This window comes from Ischnura elegans, chromosome 6 (genome assembly GCF_921293095.1).
Source record: "Ischnura elegans chromosome 6, ioIscEleg1.1, whole genome shotgun sequence".
Lineage (NCBI taxonomy): Eukaryota > Metazoa > Arthropoda > Insecta > Odonata > Coenagrionidae > Ischnura > Ischnura elegans.
Genome location: NC_060251.1, coordinates 30,242,210 through 30,266,782, shown reverse-complemented (window position 1 = coordinate 30,266,782; position 24,573 = coordinate 30,242,210). Strand labels below are relative to the sequence as shown.

Below are 24,573 nucleotides of genomic sequence, written 5' to 3'. Positions count from 1 at the left end.
AAAAGGACATCAGAAGAAATGGCTTACATCTACATGTTTCCTTGCAAACCAGATCAAGTCAATTTTGCGCTGACTGGTTTTGTACTTCATCAAATTTATTTTTAATTCTGCAAATAATACCTCGTGAGCAATAAATTCATCTTTAATTCATTTTTGCGTTCTTAATGGCACTGACGTTGGTATTTATTTGCAAAGAGATTTCCTGGGAAATGGAGAAGAAGTTCAAAGAAAGAAGCTTTGGTTAGAAGTCTTTAGTTGTGCCTTATTTGTAATACGCGGCTAGCCGGTAGGACTTTTACCAGATAGTACTGATGGCAAAAATAAATGGAGTACAACGCAGGATAGCTAGATTTTGCAATGGTTTGATACGATAAACATAGCAGCATGAACGCATTACTCGATGAGTTAGGCTGGTAGTCGTTACTTATTAGAAGAACGAAGTAAAGACTTAACCTACTGAGCATATTTCGTTCGCAGATGACATGAAAAGTGTATCCATGATAAAAACACAAAAGGTAATTTCCACACTATTTAATTTAACACTCAACGACCGGCCATGGAACTTATAAAAATTCAAAACACTCAAGTCATTTGTCATTTTCAAAGTGTTAAGTGTCATTTTCAAAGTGTAATTCACTTACCGTCGTATTACGGCAGAAGAGTTCACGAGAGGAACATAAAAGAAATAGATTGCAGAGCGGAGAGATTAAAGAAGGAGTTCTTTCTTAGTACTTTAAGGGATAGTAAGAGATGTGCCATCAATGCAATTAATCACTGCACTCGCTACGTCGATAAAGTGCATGTATTTTTTTTTCTTTTTTCCATTTTCTGTTTTGCGTTTGCTGGTCCATTTTACCCTTTTCGCCATCCAACTAATTTATTCCGCTGCATAGAATTTCATACATCAACTAAATAATTTTGTATTTTTTGCGAGGTTAGTGTCAATTTGTATGGAGTAATAGTCTGGTAGGCGATAGTCCATACCACATGCTGGCATTTCCATGTGTTATGGCCTTTTTTTACGATTACTCCCGAGACGTAGCGTATCTCAAGTTGCATGTCGGTGAATACCTCAACCAAACCCCCTTGTTTTGGCCGCAGGGTATTATGTAGATTGGTGTGGCGTGGGATATTGCCCCTATACACATAATTACGTTGAAAAATTAGCCAAATCACTCGTTTCTCATAAGTTGTTTACAGTTTTAATGCTATGTTACAACCTCAGATGGAAGATAAAACTAGAAACTTCTCATTAAAAATGGTAAAAAGCGTGGAATAAAACTTCCGAGCAATACTTATCCTGCGAGAAATTAAAAAAAAACGGTCTTACTTGTTGGTATTAAAATTGTTCGTTTCTTCTTGTTCTAGTAAGTTGAGAATACATAGGAGTTTAATGTATTTGGCTTATAGAGAAGGGTAAATAAATACTCTCGTAATTCAAAACCTGAAAACATTCATCATCATCATTATAATTCAACAATCCTAATATTGATGTGATTAAGCTCACCATTTCGCTCTTCTGTCCGCTATCCTTTTCACAGTGACGTACATATTTCTTCTCTTTTACATCCTTAATAACCTGCCCTAAGTAACTCATTCGGAGCCATACTTCGCCCTTCTTCCCTTTTACCTTCCACGATTTTTTCATCAAGCCATCGTGGCTCATAACGTGGCCAACTAAGGTGTGCTGTCTTCTCATTAAGATTTTCTTCTCCTTTTCTTCTTCTAAGGTCTTCTCTTTAAGAATTTTTTTCTCTCACTCTATTTAGCACTTACTCATTACTTACTCTATCTTCATCATTCTTCAGTAGCACCATATTTCGAATGCTTCCAAACACACTTCCCGGCACCTTTCAACGTCAAAGCCTCGCTTCAGTAGAGAAACATACTCTATGTGTACCGACATTATAGGACAAATATTCCGTTTTTTGCCAATGTTTTCGATATTGATAACACTAAGCATTAGGATGACACTTTCGCTAACTAATTGGTTCAAACCAAGAGTTAATTGGGTTAGGTGAGGGTATAGCCCACCCCATACTAAGCCATTGGGCAGTTCCTCTCTCTGGGGCGCCTCGCGCTTAGCGAATTCTGTTGACGGATGCCCGATTTGAACCCAGGACTCCTCGATCAGCAGCCAAGTACTCTACCCACTAGCCAACCACTCTCACTCACGACAATAATAGTAATAGTGTAGCATGGCCAAATTCCAAAATTAACCATATGAAGGATGGACGATAAAAGCTTAAACTACTAATGATGGTATATGGGCCTTAATTTGCTAATTGTAATAAGAGATATCATTAAAAGTAATAATTACGATAGATTTCGCGTATCCTTTTTACCGGAATGTGACAATTGGCTCAGACAGGGTTATTTGGTCAAAATCGTCCATTTCACGTAAATGTTCCAACGGTAAGGCGAAGCGCGTGACACAAAAAGAAAGCCAGCGTAAACAGCGAAGCGAGAAAAAAAATTTGTTTCCGCCAGGGATCGAACCTGGGACCTTCCGCGTGTTAGGCGGATGTGATAACCACTACACCACGGAAACACATTATGAAAACAATGAATTTGTTCAGCACTTATACATAAGTGGGGCATCGGAGAGAGGAGGCGTGGTCACACGGCAAGAATTAGGCAATGAGCCAGTCGGTCGATGAACTGGTTTCCCTTGGTTCGTAGCAGCCAAAGAGAATTGGATACATGAGTTTGGAGAGATACGTAAAGATTGGCCTAAGACCGTTATTGTGGGTTAAGAGATATCAGATCATGTGCGTTCTCAAAGAATTTATTCTTTTCGTCGATATCATTGTAATACTATGAGGTTTAGGTGGTTATCATTTCAAGAATTTAAAAATATGAAAAAATGCACAAGTTGCAGTTACGACTCACGAGTACCTTTAATATGAAAGTGCACGAATGTAAAAAAAGAAGGTAACAAGGTACCGTTATATTGATAGTAAACGACTTTCACTATTATACTGAGGGACTATGTCCTTGCCAGTGGTATCTATGGGAATATTGGCGCGATGGCGATGATGATGGCGAGGGCGGTCTTGTCACAGATATGTACGTATGTACTTTTGTATGTATTTGTGGGTCGTGTACCAATTCTATGAGCCTAAACGCATAGTGCACATAGAAAAAGCTGTGGAAAAGTGCAATTACACTTAAATTCAATATTCGTGTATAATCATTGAGTGAGAGATACTTCTTTCTCTATTAATTTAAATGACAGAACAATACAGCAAACGCTGAAATGCATTTTTCCTTCGTTTTAGTTCTGAGAAACACTCGAATTAACTTTGTAGAACCCAGGGGCGCAGCTAGGAATTAAGGCTGGGGGGGTTAAGGTGCAACTAAACCGGGTGTTGGGGGTATGGAATACCCACCAGGATAAGCGGTAGGTGCGAGATTAGTTAATTGCGGAATTTTAAGATAAATTGTTCAAAATGGTGAGTTTTACGGCTTTCTGAGGGATATTTTATTAATCCTTACACTATTCTATCAGTAATATCAATCCAATTAAGTAAAATGGATTAAAGTTTTAAAACATTTTTACGCTCTGGGGGGGGGGGTTATCCCCCAAACCCCCCCCTCGCTGCGCCAGTGTTAGAACCCACTATATCACGAAAGAATGAGGGGAAAATTTCCGACAGGTTTCGAAGCTAGGACCTTCCGTGTGTAAAGCGGATTCGGTAACTACGAACAAACTATTCTTTCCCATCCAAGCATCACCACCAATTTTACACTTTTTTCCATAGCGGATACATTTATACCTTATTTATTCGTTTACTTATAACCGGTCGTATGTAACTCATTCGAGGGCGTCCATTGCCCTTTCTTTTACCTTCCTCCTGTCCTTCTATGATTTTTTTTCATCAGGCCATCCTGTCTCATTATATGGCCATTTAATTCGTTCCCTCTTATCCTTGAGGTATTTAGAAGACTTCTCTTCTCTCCCACTCTTCATATCACTTCCTCATTACTTTCACAATATATCTATTTTATCTTCATCATTCTTCGGTAGCACAACATTTCGAATACCTACTTCCACTTCTGACTTCTCTGCACCTGTCAACGTCCAAGCCTCGTTCCCACATAGAAACATGCTCCATTTGTAGCATCTGGTGATACTGGCAGCCATTTTCACAGAATCATCATTTCAGACGCACAATTCACCTCAAATTTTTTGCATGGCTCTTACAGCCTCACTCTATCTCTGACAGCTTCCGTCGTCGTTGGAACCAAACGTACCTAATCGTAAGAAAAAGGAAACGTACGAGCCAAGTGAAAGAGCTAAGATCTTCTTCTTCTTCATTTTACCGTCACTTATTTCTTCAATTATTCCACATAATTAAATTTCCAATACCCTTATTCCCACGCGGAATTATACAAATCGCTATCTTACATACGGATTGAATTGAAATCGATTTTTTCCCCTTAATAGTTAAATATGTGAAAAAGAGAAAAATTCACTGGTAACCGTTTTCACTTCCTCAAAAGTTAAATACAACCGGAAGAAAAAAAATTCAATGAATAGACTGATGTATGTTACCTGAGGCAACATGTGCCTGTGGTTGATTTCCATTCTTTGTGGTCGAAGTCATTTATCGCCTCAATGCATTATTCTCGGACTATTCTTCCCAATAATATACTATAATCAGCGCATCCCATCATCCTTATATTTTTTCACCGCAAGGGAACCATGGAATTAAGCTCCCCAATTGATTAGTTCCAACTATTTCCCTCTACGCTCTCGGATATCTTCCGTTTCCGTGGGAATCCATCTTTTCCAAGATGTTATTGACTGAGGAATTCCTTTACACTTCCGGAGGCCATTTCCGCTTTCGAATACGAGATGTTAACTTCATTCCATTTCATGTTCCCAACTTTTTTCTTCTTTTTCATTCAACTTGAATATGGCCACTATTCTCATTAATACTGATATATTACAATTATACCTTGTATAATCTTTTTAAATACTATAAACACTGGATTTAAGCTATACATTGCCTATTGTTGTTAAGGCTCAATGGCAATAAAATCTTTATTATTATTATTTATGTAATTTGAATTTATTTTTGAATGAAAGTTGATGTATTCACCTTTAGCATTTCAATGTACATTTCATTCTGTGTTTTGAATGAATTGATTAAATTATTATTATGATTATTATTGTTAACATTGTTAAACCGCCTTCCTCAATCCATAGAATCAGCAGAAAAATTATTATTAGTGCTAAAGCTACAACTAAAACAGTGGTTTTATGAAAAATATAATTAAATGGCAATGTAAAATCCCTGGCATATATTTCATTATTTGAATTTTTCTGTTCACTAAATTAGTTTAATACGGCACCTGCTGACGAGGCTTAAATGGCTTATCAGGACCATGATGATCTATTTATTACTATAAGAAATGTGATAAAATTGATTTGACTTACGTTTTATGTAATTGTTCAGTTATTTTGCATTTGCTATGTTACAATATTATGTTCATATTGTTTTTTTATATATTTTTTATCAAATTCTATGAATTCGATTACAATACGTTTACAATCAGTTCTGTAATTGAAATTTTTGTGAAATTGCATGTATAAATAAATATATAATTATTATTTAAAATATTATTATTATCATCATCATCATTCTCTTGGATTTAAATTTTTCTATGAATTTGGCCGTAACTTCTCTATTGCTGTCAACGTCCAGGCCTCGCTCCAATGCAGAAGGATGCTTTATATGAAGCATCTGATAAATTGCTCCCTAACTTGTATCCTTATATCTCAACTGTGAGTAATTCTTCTGTTTGTAGATTATACAGTTAAATTTTCCAAGGCAATGTGTCAGCTCATAATGAGTTGAATCGCCAATTATACGTGGGTATCTGCGCTCCTTCATATGCTTCAGCACAACAGCTTTTTTCCCCAATACTAACCACGACTACTGATGAAAAAATATAAGTATTTACTTACGCATTATATATACACAAAAGCCGTTATTTTGTAGAAAACGATTGTTACAAATGCGGAAACTCTTTTTTAATTATATTCATACCTATATTACCATTCGAACATTTTAAATTGTTTTAGTAGAAATATATACCTCGCACAGCCCCTTGGAGACGATAGAAGTTAACATTAAGATGTAATGTCAGCGATTAGGAAAAATTCCTCGTGACTTGAATCTCCTCCTGATCTCATGTGGGAGCCAAAATTTAACCTCAGCATACTAACTACGATTCATATTGTGATAGATATGAAGAATTCCTTCAGTAGTTACATACAGGCAGCGTAGCGACCGCCCAGGCTAAAGTTTTCAACGGCAATGCGTCGTTTTAATTTAAAGGTTTTGAGAACATTTGCAGGTATTTTTGGAAGTTATTGGGGCCTCTTCTATTGCAGAATACGCACAGGGCTGTTTTATCTGGAAAACATTTGTCATTCCCTTTCATTTATAGATGAAGATAAAAAAACCGCATCCCTTGCGACGAAAAATTACCTTTATTCTGGATTTACAACTATATATTACCCTGCGAGTCACCTGATGGGTGTTTGGCAGGGAGTGAATATACAACAACATGCAGTACTCTACGTCTTCGTAGCCATCGAAAAAAAGGCCATAACATATGCTCATGCCAGCAGGTGGTGTGGGTTCACACAGATCATGCGTCGCTCCATGCAAGTTGACACCAACAATGCAAAAAATATATCTTTATTAAATGGACAAATAAGCCCTGCAGTTACAGAAAACTAAAACATTACATGCCAAAAAAGTAAACGAGGTCCAACAAACCAAAAGTATGAAATGGATATTTTAAAAAAGCATTCATTTCGTCAACCTCGCGAGTGCAGCGAATGGAACATCTGATACTATCGCTGACAGTCTTAGAAAAGAGCGGCATATAAAATCTCTCCGTTGTACAGTCTAATTCTTTTCACTTCCTTTGGTGATCTCTTCCACACTAATATTACGGTGAGTGAAGGATACCTTTCATGTCATCCAGGGATGCCGACTTACAAAAAATATTGGGGCGGCTGGGGATCTTGCCCCGGGAAATTTTATAAGTAGTGAGTTTTAAGTTTTTTAATCATTTAGAAGAGTCATATGATCAACATTAGAACCCTGATAACTCGAATCTCGATATCTGGACATTCCGGGGAAAATCGACAAGCCTGACACATTTTTTCCTCACATCCATGACGAATTTTTGAGGGGGCTCGGGCCCCCTCAAGCCCCATGGAGTCGGCACCACTGATGTATTCTGTGAACATGTCCTCTCTGAATCTGTTTCGTAGGATCGCTCCATCTGTATGCATTTCGGGCACATCCAATGAAGATAAATTTTCTTGATCTATTTTCCATTTTCTTCGAAGAATTAGAAGACTTAGGCATAGGTTTTGACCTAAATATACGCCAAGGATGAAGTTCGTCGTGAAAAGTATTTGGCTCACCCGGGACTCGAGCCCGGATATACCGATTGCCAGTCAGGTCAAATAAGCTAATTAAAATATTTTTTCATGGTGAACTTCATATTTGGTGTATATTTTGCACCCGTGTGCGTGACTACAGTCCAGCCGCTGAGAGTTGTCCGATGACAGTTGGAAGGGTCTAGTTCGGGGTAGGGGGCAAGGTTGCCAGGTGAGAAAGGGATGCGCCCACGTCACATGTAAACAAAAGGGCTTGTTTTGGTGGCTCCGGCTCCGGCTTGCATGTGACAACGTTGTGTGACTAGACGAAGGTGTGAGGTGCGTTCGGGGGACAGCGATTGTTTGCAAACCGTGCTGGCACTGGGTTCTCCGCCCCTCATGTGAACTGTCATTGGACAACTCTCGCCGACTGGACTGTACGTACAAAGTCACATGTTGCTTGGAGCTTTTGACCCAAATATCTGAGCCCCTTTCACACCAGATGTCCATCCGAAGTCTGTCCCTCTGGGGTACCGGGTGAAGCCATCGGACGCCCTCAAAAAAAATCCTCGAAGTGCAAGGTGGCCCAGGGAAAGGAACCCTCCTCCCAACCTCTACCCTTAATGTGCGAAATTCACACGCCCGTGGTTATATTTGGGGTAATATTTACCATCAACTAACCAAGCCAACCTTCGGGTTGAAATAGTTGATTGTGAAAAGTATAAAAACGGAAGGAATCCATTCATGCATTTAAAAATCAATTACACATGACTCCATTCCAAGCAGAGCAAAGTGAAACTTACCGTCTTACACTCACAACCCACAAAGTGAAAAATGTTTAGCCCTCATTCCCTTGTTATTCCATTTTTTTAATGAACATCTACATAATACCCGCGAGTCACATTAAGGGTATTTGGTGGGGGGGTGACCAATCACCAGCATGCAAGAGGATTCCCACACGGTCACATAATAGGGTGGTTTCCTATTATTTTTTTATTGCCTTAATCGAAAGATTATTACTCCTGGAGTACGCATTTCACGCTTTTAGATTTTTAAATGACGATATCTATTTTTCGCCATCAAATGAAAAGTGAAAAATTTTAAGCGCGCGAAAACGCCACAGCTAAGTATGAATGCTGGGAAAACCCCGCGTGACGTCATTCTGGTTCCCGCTGTCGCCGTGTGAGGTGACCTTGGGGCGAGGGTATGTGCTTCGCTGCGATGAAGGCTGCTAGTAGGTAGCAGAGTACCCTACTAGCGGGTAGCGCTTGGCTTAAATAAGGATTATAAATACCTTATCAAACGAAGGAAACTTTCCGACCATAGGCAGATTTAATAGGTGATTATTAAGACATGTTTCCCTGAGCTCTGTGCCTCATGCATGCATTGGTAATATCAGACCATGTAAAACTTCTATCCACTCGTGTAGAAACTAGGTCCCTGTGACGTCACGTGGAGTAGCATCGCATGGGCGCCAATCTGGCCTTTTTCAAATGCGGTTAAAATTGACCATTGCCATTGCCAAACTGGGATTTGTAAAACCAAATAACTTGTATATTATGAATACACTAATAATGGGTAACGAATCGCAATCAATTTCTTTCGTTTTCATTGATGAAAGAAACTAACCCTATTACTTCACATAAGAGCATAAAATACATGCATAGGCAAAACTTGCCCACGGTTGGTAATTCATACTGCAAATCCATGCCATATTAGAACAATGGAAAAATAAAAACATGCAATGAGTCGTCAAAGTGAGTGACGCCATTAATTTTATTCATCGAGATACCGTTGCTATCGCTGACATAACGAGGAAAGGGTTTACATTTGAAATCGCTCTGTTTAGCAGTCTATTTCCTTTAATTTCTTGTCGTGATCAAGTCTACTGTAGTACGACGGTAAATAAAGGTTATTTTTCACGTCGTCTGAGAAAAACTCTTCTCCGACTTTACTAACACTTGTAAGTAAAATGAAAAAAATAAACACTGTTAAGTTCACTAATATATTTGCACTATGAAACACTAATATCATTGAAAAGCACTAATATACATGAAAAAGCACGGTGCTTTTTCAAATATATTAGTGTTTCATAGTACAAATATATTGGTGAACCTAACAAAGTTATTTCTTTCGTTTTCCACGATGGAAAGATTGTACACAATTAAGCCTGAAATCATCATTTATATTACTTAGTAAATTTAGCCTACGCTTTGATCTACGCTCCGGCTAAGATTCTGTTCCTATCATAAATGCTTAATTTATGTTTTTGTTTTCATATAACTACATATTGTTCTATTCGCTGAACCTAACTGCTCTTTGTAATAGGATAGTTTCCTTCATCAAAGAAAACGAAATGCATTGATTGCGATTCCTTACCCACCATTAGTGTATTCATAATATACAAATTATTTGGTTTTTGAAATGTTTAGAAAAGTTTAGACGAATGGCAAGGGTGAATTTTAACCTCGTTTGAAAAAGGCCAGATTGGCGCCCATACGTTTCTACTCCACGTGACGTCACAGGGACCTAGTTTCTATACGAGTAGATAGGAGTTTTACATTGTCTGAGATTACTAATGCATGCATGAGGCACATAGCTCAGGGAAACATCTCTTAATAATCACACATTAAAAATACCTAAGCTCGGAAAGTTTCCTTCGTCTGATAGGAGAATAATAATCTTTATTTAAGCCAAGCGCTACCTGCTAGCAGGGTCACCTCACACGCTCACCTCACACGCCGTACGCGGGAACCAGAAATACGTCACACGCCTTTTTCCCATCATTCATACTTACCCGTCGCGTTTTCGCGCGCATGAAAATTTTCACTTTTCGTTCAATCGCGAAAAATAGATATCGTCATTTAAAAATCTAAAAGTGTAAAATTCGTACTCTAAGGAGTAATAATCTTTCTATTTAGTCAATAAAAAATAATAGGAAACCACCCTATTGATTTTTTACCGCTCCAAGGGTGATTCCCAGAGCCTAATACATATCTACTCGCATTTATTCTTCTCCAAACACAACCCGAGCGTCACAGTCGTGAGATCGCCATCAGTGCGTGCTGAGAACGATAGAAAAACCGAAACAGTGGTATTTTTTTCGCACCTGTGGCGGAGGAGGCCAAAACCGCCTCGTCATGGTCCCCTGGGCATCGGAGCATCGCGGACGGTCACGGCTTGTCTCGGAGGCAAACGGGGGCAGTCACCGGCCCAGCCTCGGATCCGGCCTTTCCCTTCGTTATCTCACTACTCACACTGAAACAGTTTCCAGTACTCAGCGAATTGCGATGGTTTGACGTTGGTAATGTTTGACGGCAATGCTAAAGGTTTGGCAAAAAATACATTTACCACTCACCACTCTTGCGTCACTCAAAGTGAGGGAAGACAAAGAATTTGACGGAAAATGAAAAATGACGGAAAATCACATTACTGTTTCATGCAAAGGTTGATATCCGATAACATGCACGATAAAATATGAATATTTCCCTAATTTTCTTACGCATATGTACATCTGATATTTAATCTTCCATTTCAAATACGTAATTTTCATAACTGAAGAAGTATCTGTTGATGGAGGTTTCCGGGGAATGGTAAAGTAGGCACAGCTTAGCTTCCGCGTTTATTCATCTTCCTACGTCAGTTTCGCCGGCGTTGAAGCAGGCGTCTTCAGGTTTGAAGCAATAAAAAAAACAACTGTAAAGAGCAGATAGGTTTTGTAACTCTGTAACGTTTTTTTCCTCGCAAACTTCACAAATATGGTTAATAAATTTTATAAATATTTTTTATCAGTTAAAGGTAACATACCTCTCAGCGAAAAACTCGGGAGAAAATACACACCCGCATGCCACAACTTTTACAACCATACTCTCACTTTGCCGTTCACAACAATCTCCGTCCACCATCACTTGCCTCATTGTTCCTCTCCCACCAGTTGTCACATCAACATTCAACTCACATAAAACTCGAAATTAATTGTTACAACTTCGAACCCGAAGACGCCTGCTGTAACTCCGGCGAAACTGTCGCACGAAGCAGGGATGGCAAGTGAAACGAAACGAAAATGCTACCCGCGGGCACAACCCAAATCTCTGAACTGGAAAACTCGCCCCCATGCAGAAATATCGTTCAAGAGACATTCAGGCGAAATTTTTATTAAGAGTGTTCCACGGAAACTGAGACAACATTCACCAAAACTTTAAAAGCCAATACGAGGTGCATTCAAGTTCTAAGGCGTCCGATTTTTTTCTAAGCGGCTACTCACCCGAAAACTATGAAACTGGTGTTAATTCTCGACGTAATCTCCCGGCAGACGTAAGCATTTTCCACAATGTCGACGTCATCTTTCCATGGCCGTGGCGAAGGCTTCTTTAGAATTCCGTTTTGACCACTGGAAAATCGCCTAGACGTTTTTGGTTTGTTATCACTCTATGTCTTAACTTCATTTAACTGTCTCGCACATTGACGCACTTTCTACCAGGGATGGCAAGTGAAACTATTCGAAAATGTTATGTTTCGAACCGGAAGAGAAACGAAAATACGAGGCCTAGGTTTAGTTTTGTTTCCGCACGAAATTAAAATCACCAAGAAGTTCAGTTTCGACCCAGGACGAAACTTTACTTCCGGGAACGAAACTAAATTAATCGAAACTCCGCTGCTAATAGTTCAGTTTCGATCCCAGAATTTGAGTGGATGTGGATAATAGGGAATAGTTTCGACCCATTACGTATAAAATCGTTTCAGGCTTGATTTTGTGGAATATTTCTATATCCCTGATAAAAACACTAATGGTAATGTCCACACTATTTAATTTAACACTTAACGACCGACCATGATTTCGACACTTTATGTATTTTTTCAAGGTACCATGTATCTGTAAGTGTGATTATTATCCTTAAAATCCTTGAAAATGACACTAAGTGTCGAAACCATGGTCGGTCGTTAGGTATTAAATTAAATAGTGTGGACATTACCATTTGTGTTTTTATAATGGATCGACCCATTACGTTTGACATACGTGTAGAGAGGTTGAAACATTGAGCGTAAAAATCGAATGGCCAGTTTGCGTTCACCATTCTTCTGTTAGTGGTAAAAATATGAGTATTACATGCATCTAATGGCGGTAGGCCGAATCTCTACTTCATTCAATCATGCTTAGTTATCGGTTGTGGGTCGAAACTAAACCGTTCGAAGGTGAAGCGCGTGGTCCCTCCGGTTCGGAACATTATCTGCGTTTCGTTTCGTCCCAGAGTTTTAGTTAAATTTCGACCCGAAGTAGTTTGGAATGCGATTATTTTTGTGGAATTTTTTTATTTATTCCTGCACCACCGAAAACAGCACCTTTATTTTGAACTAGTCTTTAAAATCGGAGTTTATACCTTAACAAACAAAGGTACTCGAACATCCATGCCCTGGATAGGGGCAAAGTACCCAGGCAGGACCAGAACCCGCGACCTCTTGAGTGGCAGGTAAGGATTTTCCCCCGCCGCCACCGAGGCCGCAAAAAAAAAACAGGGGGCACCCGGATTTGAACCGGGGACCTCTCGATCTGCAGTCGAATGCTCTGCCACTGAGCTATACCCCCACATGTTTCTAAAAGAAGTAGAATGTAGGCCAATTGACATCTTGATATTGCGCTGAAATTCATTACAACGCCACCAGTCAACCCTTCGGGAATATTTTGATTAGAACTATCCCTCACGCAATTTTACTCCTTATCTTGGTTATTGTGACATTTAAAGACGAAGAAAAATTTATAGACGACGTGATGTTGCTCAGTTAAGGATATGACTAATTGATATTTGCGAATTTTTGGTATTTCACAATTGCTTCACTGTTTTTACCTGAGGTGGTAAGGTTAGCGTGCATTTCTGAATAAAGGGGAAAAAATTGCAGATAAGGTCACTAGGATTATAAAGCGTTTAAAGACTCAAAACAGTATGAAGTCGATAAAATTCCCAACGCAAAAATCAAGTGATACTTATTATAGAGGAAGTTCAATTCGATTCGTCACTTGCTTTTCCAAAATTGAAATATCTCATTTCCTCATTTCTCCCAATGAAGCGATGCCTCGGTCCTCACATAGTGCTCAGCGAAATGCTATTGGCAAACGGGTAATAATAGTCAGAAGCGGTCTGGATTGATTGGGGACCTTCGGCTGGAGCCCATAATCATAGATCGCTATGCCTACTATGAGGATTTGGGGGTCCTCCCTCGAAAAAGTTTAGGAATATGCATTCCTGGAAATGGATTTTGACGCTATTCTGGCACTTAAAAATCTAGATAAAAGTTATTTCTAAAAAAAATAGCATTTTCGTAGGAAAAATTACCTTTAAAAGTGAGAATTTCACAACTTGTAAAATTAGGTGATGTATTATGGTTTGATTAATTATTCAATGAATTTGACAAGAGAAACTGCACTGAAATCTAGAAAAACCTGAAAGAATCTTCTCGATTTACCATTTAAAAAAAGCATCATGTTTCTTTTATACTCCGGCCCCTTTAATTAATTTTTTTTTATAATCATTTATCAATGAGTATGTTGTAAACAAGCAGCTAATGACAACGTAGAATTTCATATTAGTAGAAAAACTTTTGTTCAAGTAATCTGAGCCTTTTTTCTGCACCTTTCCCAAACGCTTTACGATGGATGCGTGGGCTGTGGCCCCGCTCGGCGCCCTCGGCGGTTGCCGACCTAGCCAGATCGCCCCTGATAGTAGTCTAAGGTAAGACTTAGCAGTAAAAGAAAAATAAAAATACATCCTGCAAGCCGTTGCATGTTTGATTAATGCCAATATTTTCACGAGTGATGTCTTTTCTAGTGGTTGTTCTATTTTATCCGTTCGTTGCAATTCAAAATTAAATCTTTCTTAGCGATCGCTTTCTCACATCACGCCTATCATTGCTCATATTGGTTTGGCAATTTTTACCTGATGTAGTTAGGTCTTAAGAACTATAAAACGTTGAAAAACAGTAAAAACGTCAAAAACACTTAAAATCGATGAAATACACAAGGTAAAGTGGAATAGAAAAAAATCGTGAGTCCACTTATGCGTAAAATTGAAATAGCTCAATGTAATTCGTCGGTTGATGGCATGGTATTTGCGGCATGAGGGAGGGGCAAAGAAAAACCTGGCGTCGGAATCAGCCTTCTCTTAGCGAATGGCGCCAATGGGACCACGGCTTAACGTCCCATCCAACGGACGGATTGTAACGCTTGAAGTGGCTTCCACACAGCATCCAAGCATGGATCAGTCAGTCTCTCAGACACCACCAGGATTTGAACCCGGGCCCGCCGAGTGTGAAGCCATCACTTTATCCAGTACACCAACCCGATCATATTAATAGTAAAATCCATATTATATGAAAAATGACAATGGCAAGGTAGGAGCCAAAAATGAGAATAATCAATGCGAAGAGAACCAAGATATTGGTGGGCAGAAAAAGAAATGAGACTAAGCTCAACATTATACTAAGATTTCATAAACTTGTGGAGAAGGAGATATTCTACTTGTTTAGCTGAGTGGCCAACGATGGACGGAGCATGAAGGAAATACATGGTCAGTAGAATAGCCAAAGCCAAGAAGGCATCCCTCAAGACGAGAAGTCTCTGAAAAGCAGGGAATATAAGCATTGAATTAAGGAAGAAATTCGTTCGGACCTACATTTCAAGCATGCTTCTCTATAGTACTGAAACATGAACGATGACAGTGGATTAAAAAAGGTTGGAAGCTTTCGAAATGGGATGTTATAGAAGAATGTTGAAGATCAAATGGATACATCGTGTGCGTAATAGGGTGGTGCGAAAAAACTCAAGTTCCAAATTTCGTGTCGTAATAGTGCGGAAAAGTTGCGATACGTTAGTACAAGAAAAACAAAAAAAGAATTATTAAAATCGGACGTCATCTTCCGATCCCGCAAAGCACCTGAAAAAATGACAAAAATGAAAAAAATTGTTTTTTTTTTCGTTGTAAAAAAATTAAATTAAATTAATACCTTTTAACGCTGTAGCAATATATGATTACAAATAGCATAGGTTATTATTTATATATGCATATTTATGGCTTTCAACTGTTACTACCGATCACACAAGATCATTAAAAATGTATAAATTTTGCAATTTAACCGGTTTTTCAGAGTTGTGTCATAATAACTTAAGGTAATATTTTAGTCTAAAATACATGTTTGATTATGCAGCTCTTCCTTTGTTTATATATGATTTAATAATATTTAAACAACCCAGAACTCACCGTGGAGAGGTGGCTGCACTTTGAGTTCTACCCACACCCTCCATCCATCCAACCAATGAGGGTCACTGCTTTTACAATATTTAAATTTTTTGTCCTTCTTTTAAATTTTAACTTTTGAAAACTACTTTGTACTGCGATTTAGTGGTAAGGTCTGGCATAATGGACCTTTATTTGAATTAGCCCTAATAAATCCATCTCTGGATCGATAGCCACAAAGCTTAAGGGATGCCTCCGTTACCAATTTCACACACGGCTCCATTGCTTGCGTGTGATATGGGAAGTTATAATATCCCAATCTTGTTTATCGCCAGATTCAATGAAGGAAGCTATTTATTCATTATAAATTATTCTCATAAGAAGAGGTGGAGTAGATAGTTTGACTACATTCCAGTCAATCAATTCTATATAGTCAGTTATTTCGAAGTTCATGGTAGGAGTAATGGAGTTTACGATAGGTTTGCCTTTTGGTTATGTCTGTCTGGCCTTAAATACTCTTTTTAGCCCTAGCTCTCTAATGTGCCTTCTGTAATCAAAAACCATCGCCATAAATACATTCTCTTCATGATCAAAGTTAGAGTTCCGTTGAATAACAGAGAAAACTACTTTCTTTTAATATCCAGGTATGTATCGAGAGGTTTCCTTTGCTCTGTTCACACGAGTCATCTAGCAAGTGAAAATGGTCCAGTATCCCGGTTTGCTAAGTCATTTGGAAAGTTGCCACTTGTGATTGCTTGACTAATTGACATAAGGTATCTTTGGTCCTTGCTCAAAATTTATCTATCAACTTGTAGAATTTCACATTCAATTGTTTGGAAATGCAGTTTGGAAGCTTTCCATAACCATTCATATTAGTCCAATTGGCCCACTAAATTATTTTTGTCCACTTTTTCACCATCTAAATACTGAAAAATATGACAAAAGTAATTCAATGAAATGAAGTAACCCAACTGCCCACTGCAGCGGGTGTCATTGGTGTTTTACGAGCTTTCTAATAGTGCAACCTTTCCATCTAATGTTGATGTTCGTGCCATCACAGCAAACTAACTCTAAGAACTCTAATGATACTCCTTGATCAGAGAAATAAGATAGTATGGAGACCACTATATCTTTAGCAGACCCGGAGCTTGGAGAAACATAACTCAAATACACAAAAGCCGGTTCTTTTATTAGAGAATGGTGTTCCGCTATAACTGTCCGACAGTACTCCTTCGATTCAATCATTTCTATTACTATGGTATTGTCTACCCTTCCGTCAAAGTATAACCGTGTAGCTCTTCTAAATCAAGAAGGATTTGCTGTAAATCGCTTATGATATTTTTCTTTTCCCTTTTAATTCTACATCGGTCAATGAACTTAGAAGTATATTCTTCAGTTATTACACCAATGTCTACAAGTACACTTGATGCTACAGCAGCAGCAGTACGGTGAGACCCCGTATTGATCACAATGAGAAGCTGTACTTTGTAATTTTACCCTCATTTGCCATGATGATTTATATTTTTTTGGATGTACTAGGTATGTAATCTTCCTAGTCAACAAATTTCTCCTTGATTGTTGAACTTTGCGTTGCGTCATTTAAAATCTCAACATCTTCACTTCCGGTTTCGATAGGGTTAACATGCTGCCTTTTTAAATTGCAATTTTGCCTTTCAATTCTAGTGATGAGTTTTATTGTCATTTTTGATCTAAAGTGCTAATTAAAACTTCTCAAAAATTATCCTCAAGTAATTATTACAAAACTCTGAAAAATAGGCGATTTTGCAAAATTTATACATTTTTAATGATCTTGTGTGATAGGTAATAACAGTTAAAAGCCATAAGTACGCATATATAAATAATAACCTATGCTATTTGTAATCATTTTTTGCTACAGCGTTAAAAGGTATTAATTTAATTTAATTTTTTTACAACGAAAAAAAAACAATTTTTTTCATTTTTGTCATTTTTTCAGGTGCTTTGCGGGATCGGAAGATGACGTCCGATTTTAATAATTCTTTTTTTTGTTTTTCTTGTACTAACGTATCGCAACTTTTCCGCACTATTACGACACGAAATTTGGAACTTGAGTTTTTTCGCACCACCCTAGTGCGTAATGCGGAGGATCTAAGATGAATAGGTGAGAAGAAAAGTCTTTTGAAAACCTAGAGTAGAAGACGGAAGAATTTGTTCGACCTCATCATAATACACGATGGAATAAAGATAGTTATCGCTGATGGACAGGTGGAAGGGAATGATGGCAAAGGTAGGACACTGATAGAATACATAGATATGATGATTAAGGATATGTAAAAAGACTTATGTCAGTGTTAAAACAGTAGCGAATTTAAAAAATGAATGAAAATCTGGGTCACACCAATATTTGGAATGATAACTGACGATGGTAATAAAAATTATATATTTGTCCATCCTATAGCTCCGTCCTACCTCTCTGGCAAACACATTATTTCAATTCTTTTCTCATATCTTGTTGTAATTCTTGTAACTCCCTGCCGTCATTAATAAAAGGTTCCTCTTTCCTATCCATTTTCAAAAATTCTTTTAATTATTACCTCAGAGAGAACTTAGTAAATTATATTTATTTTATGGTGCGCTATTATAAGTTATCTTAAGTTTTTTCTTCTTCCTCTTGCTCATTTTCTGTATGTTCTCATTGCTTCCTTCGGGTTATTTTTGCTTCGGTATATGTTTTTGCTTTTTGTGCTAATTAAATTGTGCCAGGTGTATTTTTTTGCTGTTTAAGCAGAAATTGCTGTATGTGTTTGCATTTTCTCTCAATGGGAAACCCAGAGTATTAATAAGCTTTCATTAATCCAAATAAAGTAAGCAAAATCGGACCCCTGCAAAAACACTTAAAAAAAACGCTCAAACCCCGGCGAGATGGGCAGACAGCTCAAGCTTGAGCTTGGGTAAAGCGAGACTCCTACTATATCCTAATCATAATAGGGTATTCCTTATTTTTAAAGCTTTCGAATTTCTTTTGGGAAGCCCCCCAGTTTTGTTCCAATTGGTGATACAATAAAATATGAAAATTATTTTTGCAGTCGGATACCGGGAAAACGTGCCGCATCGCACTTAAAGTTTTGAAATTTTGGTAATTTTGGGTGTTTTTCGGACATAACTAAAGATAATGTCACTATCGGATTATTCTATCACTTTTTTGTCGTTTACAACGACTCGTTAGTTGTTAAATTTAGTTGCTGTTAGTACTGTTAGGTGTTACTGACATAGCAATTTAAGGATGGCATATTCCGCACTTTGCCGAGGTATCTTTGCTGAAGTGTCTGTTGCCCACTCCTATCCTCCGACCGAAGGGTGAACATGAACAGGTTAGGATGAGATAGTGTACTTCTTATTAAAAATTATTATCATTAAAAATTATAAAACTTAGAAATTTTTAACATGTAGGGAATGACTTTTTTCACCCTACTTTCCCGGTTGTTAACCTTCCCTTTCCTCCATATCAATTTTTTTTCTCAACTTCATCCCACCCAGCCGGACAAAACAAACCGCGCGCGAGATTCACTCTCTCTCCGGATGGCGAACTCTATTTTTTTCCGCTGCCTCTCTGCGCCTCTGATCATGAGAGCCGTTATGGTTTCTTCCCCTTGTCGCCCGGCGGCACCGCGGGGCATTGCATGGGATGGGTCTCAAGAGAAGGGGAGAGGGCGTCCTATAAAAGCTACAGCCCACGGATCGGAAGGCATCAATCCAGTCCGCTGAAGGAAGCCCTCTGAACCACTCCAAAGAGACATACACCTACACAGCCAAGATGGTGTCCGTGAAAATCGTAAGTGCCCAACCCTCCTTCATCCAAAAAACATTACTTTCTATTATTGTTAAAGTATTCTACCGATTAAGGTAGGCTTCCTTGGAGTATTTTAAGAATTGTTCTGGCAGTCTCCCTTCCCTCCATGTACTTCCCACTTCAGTCTACAATGAGGCCTACTCCTTACTAGACGAAAAAAAGGAGGAACAGAAAGGGTAGGGATAAGGGACGTGGGATGTTAGAAAGGATACCAATGGGGTGAAATACAAAAATCTTAACAAAAAGCACAATAATACACACAAACGTACAACCTCAGACCATTTTCGTTTTTTAGCTAAATTGTTGTATTTTACCCCATCCTTTCTAACTTCCTAAAACCCCTTATCCATCCCATTCCTGTTCGCTCTTTTTCACCCAGTAAAGAGTACTCTTGCCGTCTGCTATCGCATTTCTTGAAGGTGTGGAATACTGAGATTAATATCTTCCCCTTTGGACGCGAAAGAAGAAAAGCCTTCTGTTTTCCAGCGAATTATGTGTACGAGATTTTTCTGTAGTTTTCCCCTGAAGGCGATGACTGAGCCGGCAATCTATTTATTGCGGGGAATGAACCAGATCAACTGGTTTAAACCCCGAAAAGATAGGCCTTGGGGAATTCAATTCTTTGAACTTTCAAGCGTTGACCGTTGACCATTCATTTATTCATAAGGCTTACGCCCTTTTGATCTACCAAAAAATCCTATTCTCTTCCTTCCTCCCCCTCGTTTACTAACTTACTTTCTCCCTCTAACACTGTTTTCGACATTCCCTCCCCCCTAAGTACTCGCTCCATCAATACCTTCTGCCTTCTCCGTATCTCATCCAGAAGCTGCTTCTCCACACCCACCACTACGTCGTTCTTCCTCCTCTCCGTCCACTTCACCTTCTCCATCCATCTTCGCCACACCCACATCTCGAACGCCTCCAGTCTTTTCTAGTCCTCCTTCCCAAGTATTTATGTAGGTACATTGCTGCTCTACAAATCAAACCCTTCACCAGCCTTTTCTTTACACTCATGCATAACGATCCGCCCATGAACTCCTTTCTGCTCATGAACGTCTCCTTTGCTAACTCAATTCTCTTCCTGATATCCTTACTACTGTATTCGTCTTCCTCTAACGTGCTACCCAAATACCCCAAATAACCAAATACCCGGTGGAAAACCCGAAAGGTATTCCTCTTAGGTTCACAATCGGGTCGGGTTTTCCAAAGCCAACGTTTCGATGCTGATCCGCACGTACATCGTCAATCTCGCTCGGATGAGTCAAGAATCGAAACGTTGGCAATCGTGACCTGGAGGATAATCCTTGAAGAATTCTTGAAAAATATTGCGAAGGCTTTCGAACGAGTTAGGAGTTACATTTCTCAGATATAGTGTCTCCAACCTAGTTGTAAACCCGATAAAAATCCAACGAAATAGTTCTCCGCGAAAGAAAAAAATACTTGTGCTTTCCCAGCGTATTTATGTATTTTGGTGAAATCTTAACGGGGTTTACACCAATTGATTTGGTTCATTTCTACCAATAAATAGATGACGGAAGTCATCGCCTTCAGGGGTAGAAAACCAAAGAAAATATTGTCGCGCCGGAAAGTACAAGGCTTTTCTTCTTTCGCGCCCAAAGGAGAGAATATTTATCGCAGTATTCCACACCTTAAAGGGATGCGAAAGGAGACGGCACGACTTCTAAAGAGGAATTCGGGAATTTTGAAAAAATATTTTATTTTGACTGCGTTATTCTTGCCATAGACAACGTTTCGAGGAGAATATGGTGTCAAAAAAATCAAAACTCATTAGCTATTATTTGATGAGTGAGTGTGGATGAAGTGTAAATTATTAAGACATTTTTAATAGTTCGAAAGTTAAAGACGAGAAATTCAATCCGATAAAAAAATCTTTCACGTGGTGATGGTGGGAACGGTCCCTCAATGAATAATTCATAATTATCCAATAAATATTTTATTTAATAGACGGGTTCATTGAAACGCGATGGTTTAATGAAGCTTATCACTTGAGGACCGATAATAGGAAGATCGTAGAGGCAGGCCACGGATGAGATTTATGAAGCATTTGTTGTAAGATGTAAAGCATAAGAATCATGTATGTGTAAAAGATTAGCCAATAGTAGAATTAGGAGCTCCGTCAAAGCAATGGATTTAGGATTGAGGACTGATGATGATGATGACGGGTTAATGGAAATTGCAACATATTCAAAGAATCTAATCTAATTTTAACGCTTGATCAACAGGAAAGGAGTGTGTTAAAGTGGATTATTTCTTTTTAAAAAAATTTTGTGTGGAGGTTTAGGGTAAATATTTTAGAACGGCTTTTTTTTAACTACGCTCACCCTTGCATATGCAATATTGAGCTCGATACATTGTAAAATGTTGTTCATTCAATGAGAAATGCTGTAAATGAACACATATGATCGAATTTTTAAAAAAATCATGTAACATAAACCAACTTCATCTAAATACGAAACAATCCTTCAATTTTACATTTTATTTGTAGCGTACTTAACTAACAACAATATCGTGGTATTAAAACCAATGGTTAAAATATGATTAAGATGGCCACAAAACAACGAAAAAACTCTTCACTTTTAAAGCATTTTCCTTTAATGTACCACGGTAGAATAATATAAGTCCATTTGGCTGATAGAGGTAGAGAGGGGATGAAAAAGCAGGGTTGAAGGGTAGAATGTTGGGTAAAAGAGGGAGAGGGAGGAGAATATAATTTTTAGATATAATCAAATGGAGAGGCCTTATATTACTTTGACAGCTTTAGTTCCTTATTTAAAAGGGAATTCCATGAAGGGAAAGGTGACTGCCAGAATACTTCCTAAATACTGCATGGAAGCCTACCTTGAACTGTTAATTATAATAATAATAATAATAAGCCGTGATTTTCATGAACACGTGCGCAAATGCATGAAAACTATGTAGAAAAATAGCTCCCTGCTCTAATTTTAAAATTATGGCACTGACTGAGAAAAATTTTCTGTTTGGACGCGTAATTTCGTTCCCCAGCAAAATAGGGTTAAGAAAAAGGCGAACTTTTTAGTGAATAGGAGGGGTTGGAGAAAAAAAATTTCGCTGTCAGAGGATATGAAAGTTTTGAGTCCCGTCTAGATTCTATAAAGGATACAGTGCTTTCTTTGACGGCTCTGGAGGTAATTCTAAAACCCTCCAAATCTTTCTAAATTTACCACCAAAATTGCAAGACTAAGGTGCAGATTAGGTTGCACGCATAGTTATTTCAACAAAATGTCGATAGATGTATTTTCAATGAAATACTTGGATTAAAAAGGCGGCGATAAGTATCATCTTCATTTTCAAGATAAAGTATTGGAATTTAGTATGCCATAACTAACTTCCAGCAATTTTGCCTGAGACTTATTCGTGAATAATTAAAACCAACTTATTTTTTCAGGCCTCTATCTGTGCTCTGCTGATCCTAGCAACTGTGGCTCCGGCGTTGGGAAAATTTTACATCCTTGATGACCGAGAAGTTCAAGAAGGTTAGTACACTTATCTAATCCTTACATGAGATCATGCATGCACCCATTAAAGATTGCTTGATCGCCGATCAAAAAAATCACTGGCAATATTACTAGAGCACTAGCGTAGGACGGATATTTTATGGTCGGTGATCAGTTGGACTAGTTAGATTTAGCCATGGAAAACATCTGCCTCACGGAAATAACGGTGTCACTCCACAATAAAACACGCCTTGCACATTTTCCTTGGAGTATCAGGTGAGTGCTGGGCCCAGATTTTCTATAGTCATCTCGCCTGCGTAAAAAAGGGTTTCCTTGTGAAATGGAGCACATCGGCAATATTTTTTATCTCACCAAAGACTCATACAAACCCAATTTCCGTTTAAGGTCCTTTTCCGCACGAAATACTCTTTTTCAGGAGACAAAGACACGGTCAATGCACAATGAGAAGACTTTCGAAACGTTTGAGCCACTGGGTCAACCTTCCTCCCCGAGATTTTCCACCAAGGGCATGTTGTGTTTTATGTTCGCCCTCTCAAGGAGCTACTCAAGTGTCAAATAAAAGATTTGAAAAAAAATAAACAGCGGTCTCATCAACACTGGCCAACAATCCTATGATTGCTTTGACGAAGCTCTTCACTCTATTCCCCTGTTAGCTGATCTTTTCACTCCTACGTATTTCTTCTCTTTCACAACCTTCTGGACCTGTTCTATATACTTTATTCGAGGTCTTCCTTTTCCGTTCTTGCCATCTACTTGTCCCTCGATGATTGTCTTCATCAGGCCATCATATCTCAAGATATGGCAGGTATAATAGCATATTCATTCTCCAAAGTTTCTCCCAAAAGCTTACACAAACAAAAAAACAAGATATGTCGAGTGTGTCGTCGCATGGCCTCACCGTCGGGTATGTAAATACATATATTAAAACCCTTCAGTGCAAACAACTCGAAGAGAACGGTCATCTACTTGAGCATTTAATGCACCCCTTACTTTTTTCTTTTTCGTTGACCATCAACAATCAATTTTCGTTCTTCCATTGACATTCGGTTGTACTAATTGGTCTTCCAACTGATTATAAACCCTTACTTGGATAGATTGAAGCAATACTTCATCAATCATCATTCATGCTATCATGAACTATATATTTTTCGCATCATTCATGAAACACCCCACTGATTTCTTCACAATGACACGAGAGTGCTAAAACCAATAGGGTTTTAATAAATTCATTGAAAAATGCATAGTCTATGCCTAGCAATACAAGTATTTATCAGTTCATCATTCACATCCGAATAAGAGTAAATCATCAAAGATTGATTTCAAATGATTCATCAGTAAAATATAAGTACTTGATTAGATAGAATCAACACCAATATAATCATGAGTGCCACTACCCATTCAGTGGAGCCTTCCGCAACAGACCAAAAGGTCCTGGGTTCATGGTGAAGTCTTTGGATATAGGCTAACAAAATAATCTCACTGTGCGGGGTGGTCCCTGGAAAGGAACTGGCTTGAAACCCTTGAATGTATGAAGTTCAAAGGCGAGCTCTACCCCCATCTATACAAACCAATCTTCAGATAATAACCCTGAGGGCAAAAGGTAGCACACAT

General features: G+C 38.4%; 2 non-coding genes across 2 annotated transcripts; both read right to left on the bottom strand.

Annotated features, from left to right (window-relative positions):
- Positions 1-2,478: 2,478 nt before the first annotated feature.
- Positions 2,479-2,551, bottom strand: Trnav-aac. The gene has a single exon. It is a non-coding gene; the product is annotated as a tRNA-Val (tRNA).
- A 10,372-nt stretch (positions 2,552-12,923) lies between these two features.
- On the bottom strand, positions 12,924-12,995 carry Trnac-gca. Its single transcript has one exon. It is a non-coding gene; the product is annotated as a tRNA-Cys (tRNA).
- Between the last annotated feature and the right edge of the window lie 11,578 nt (positions 12,996-24,573).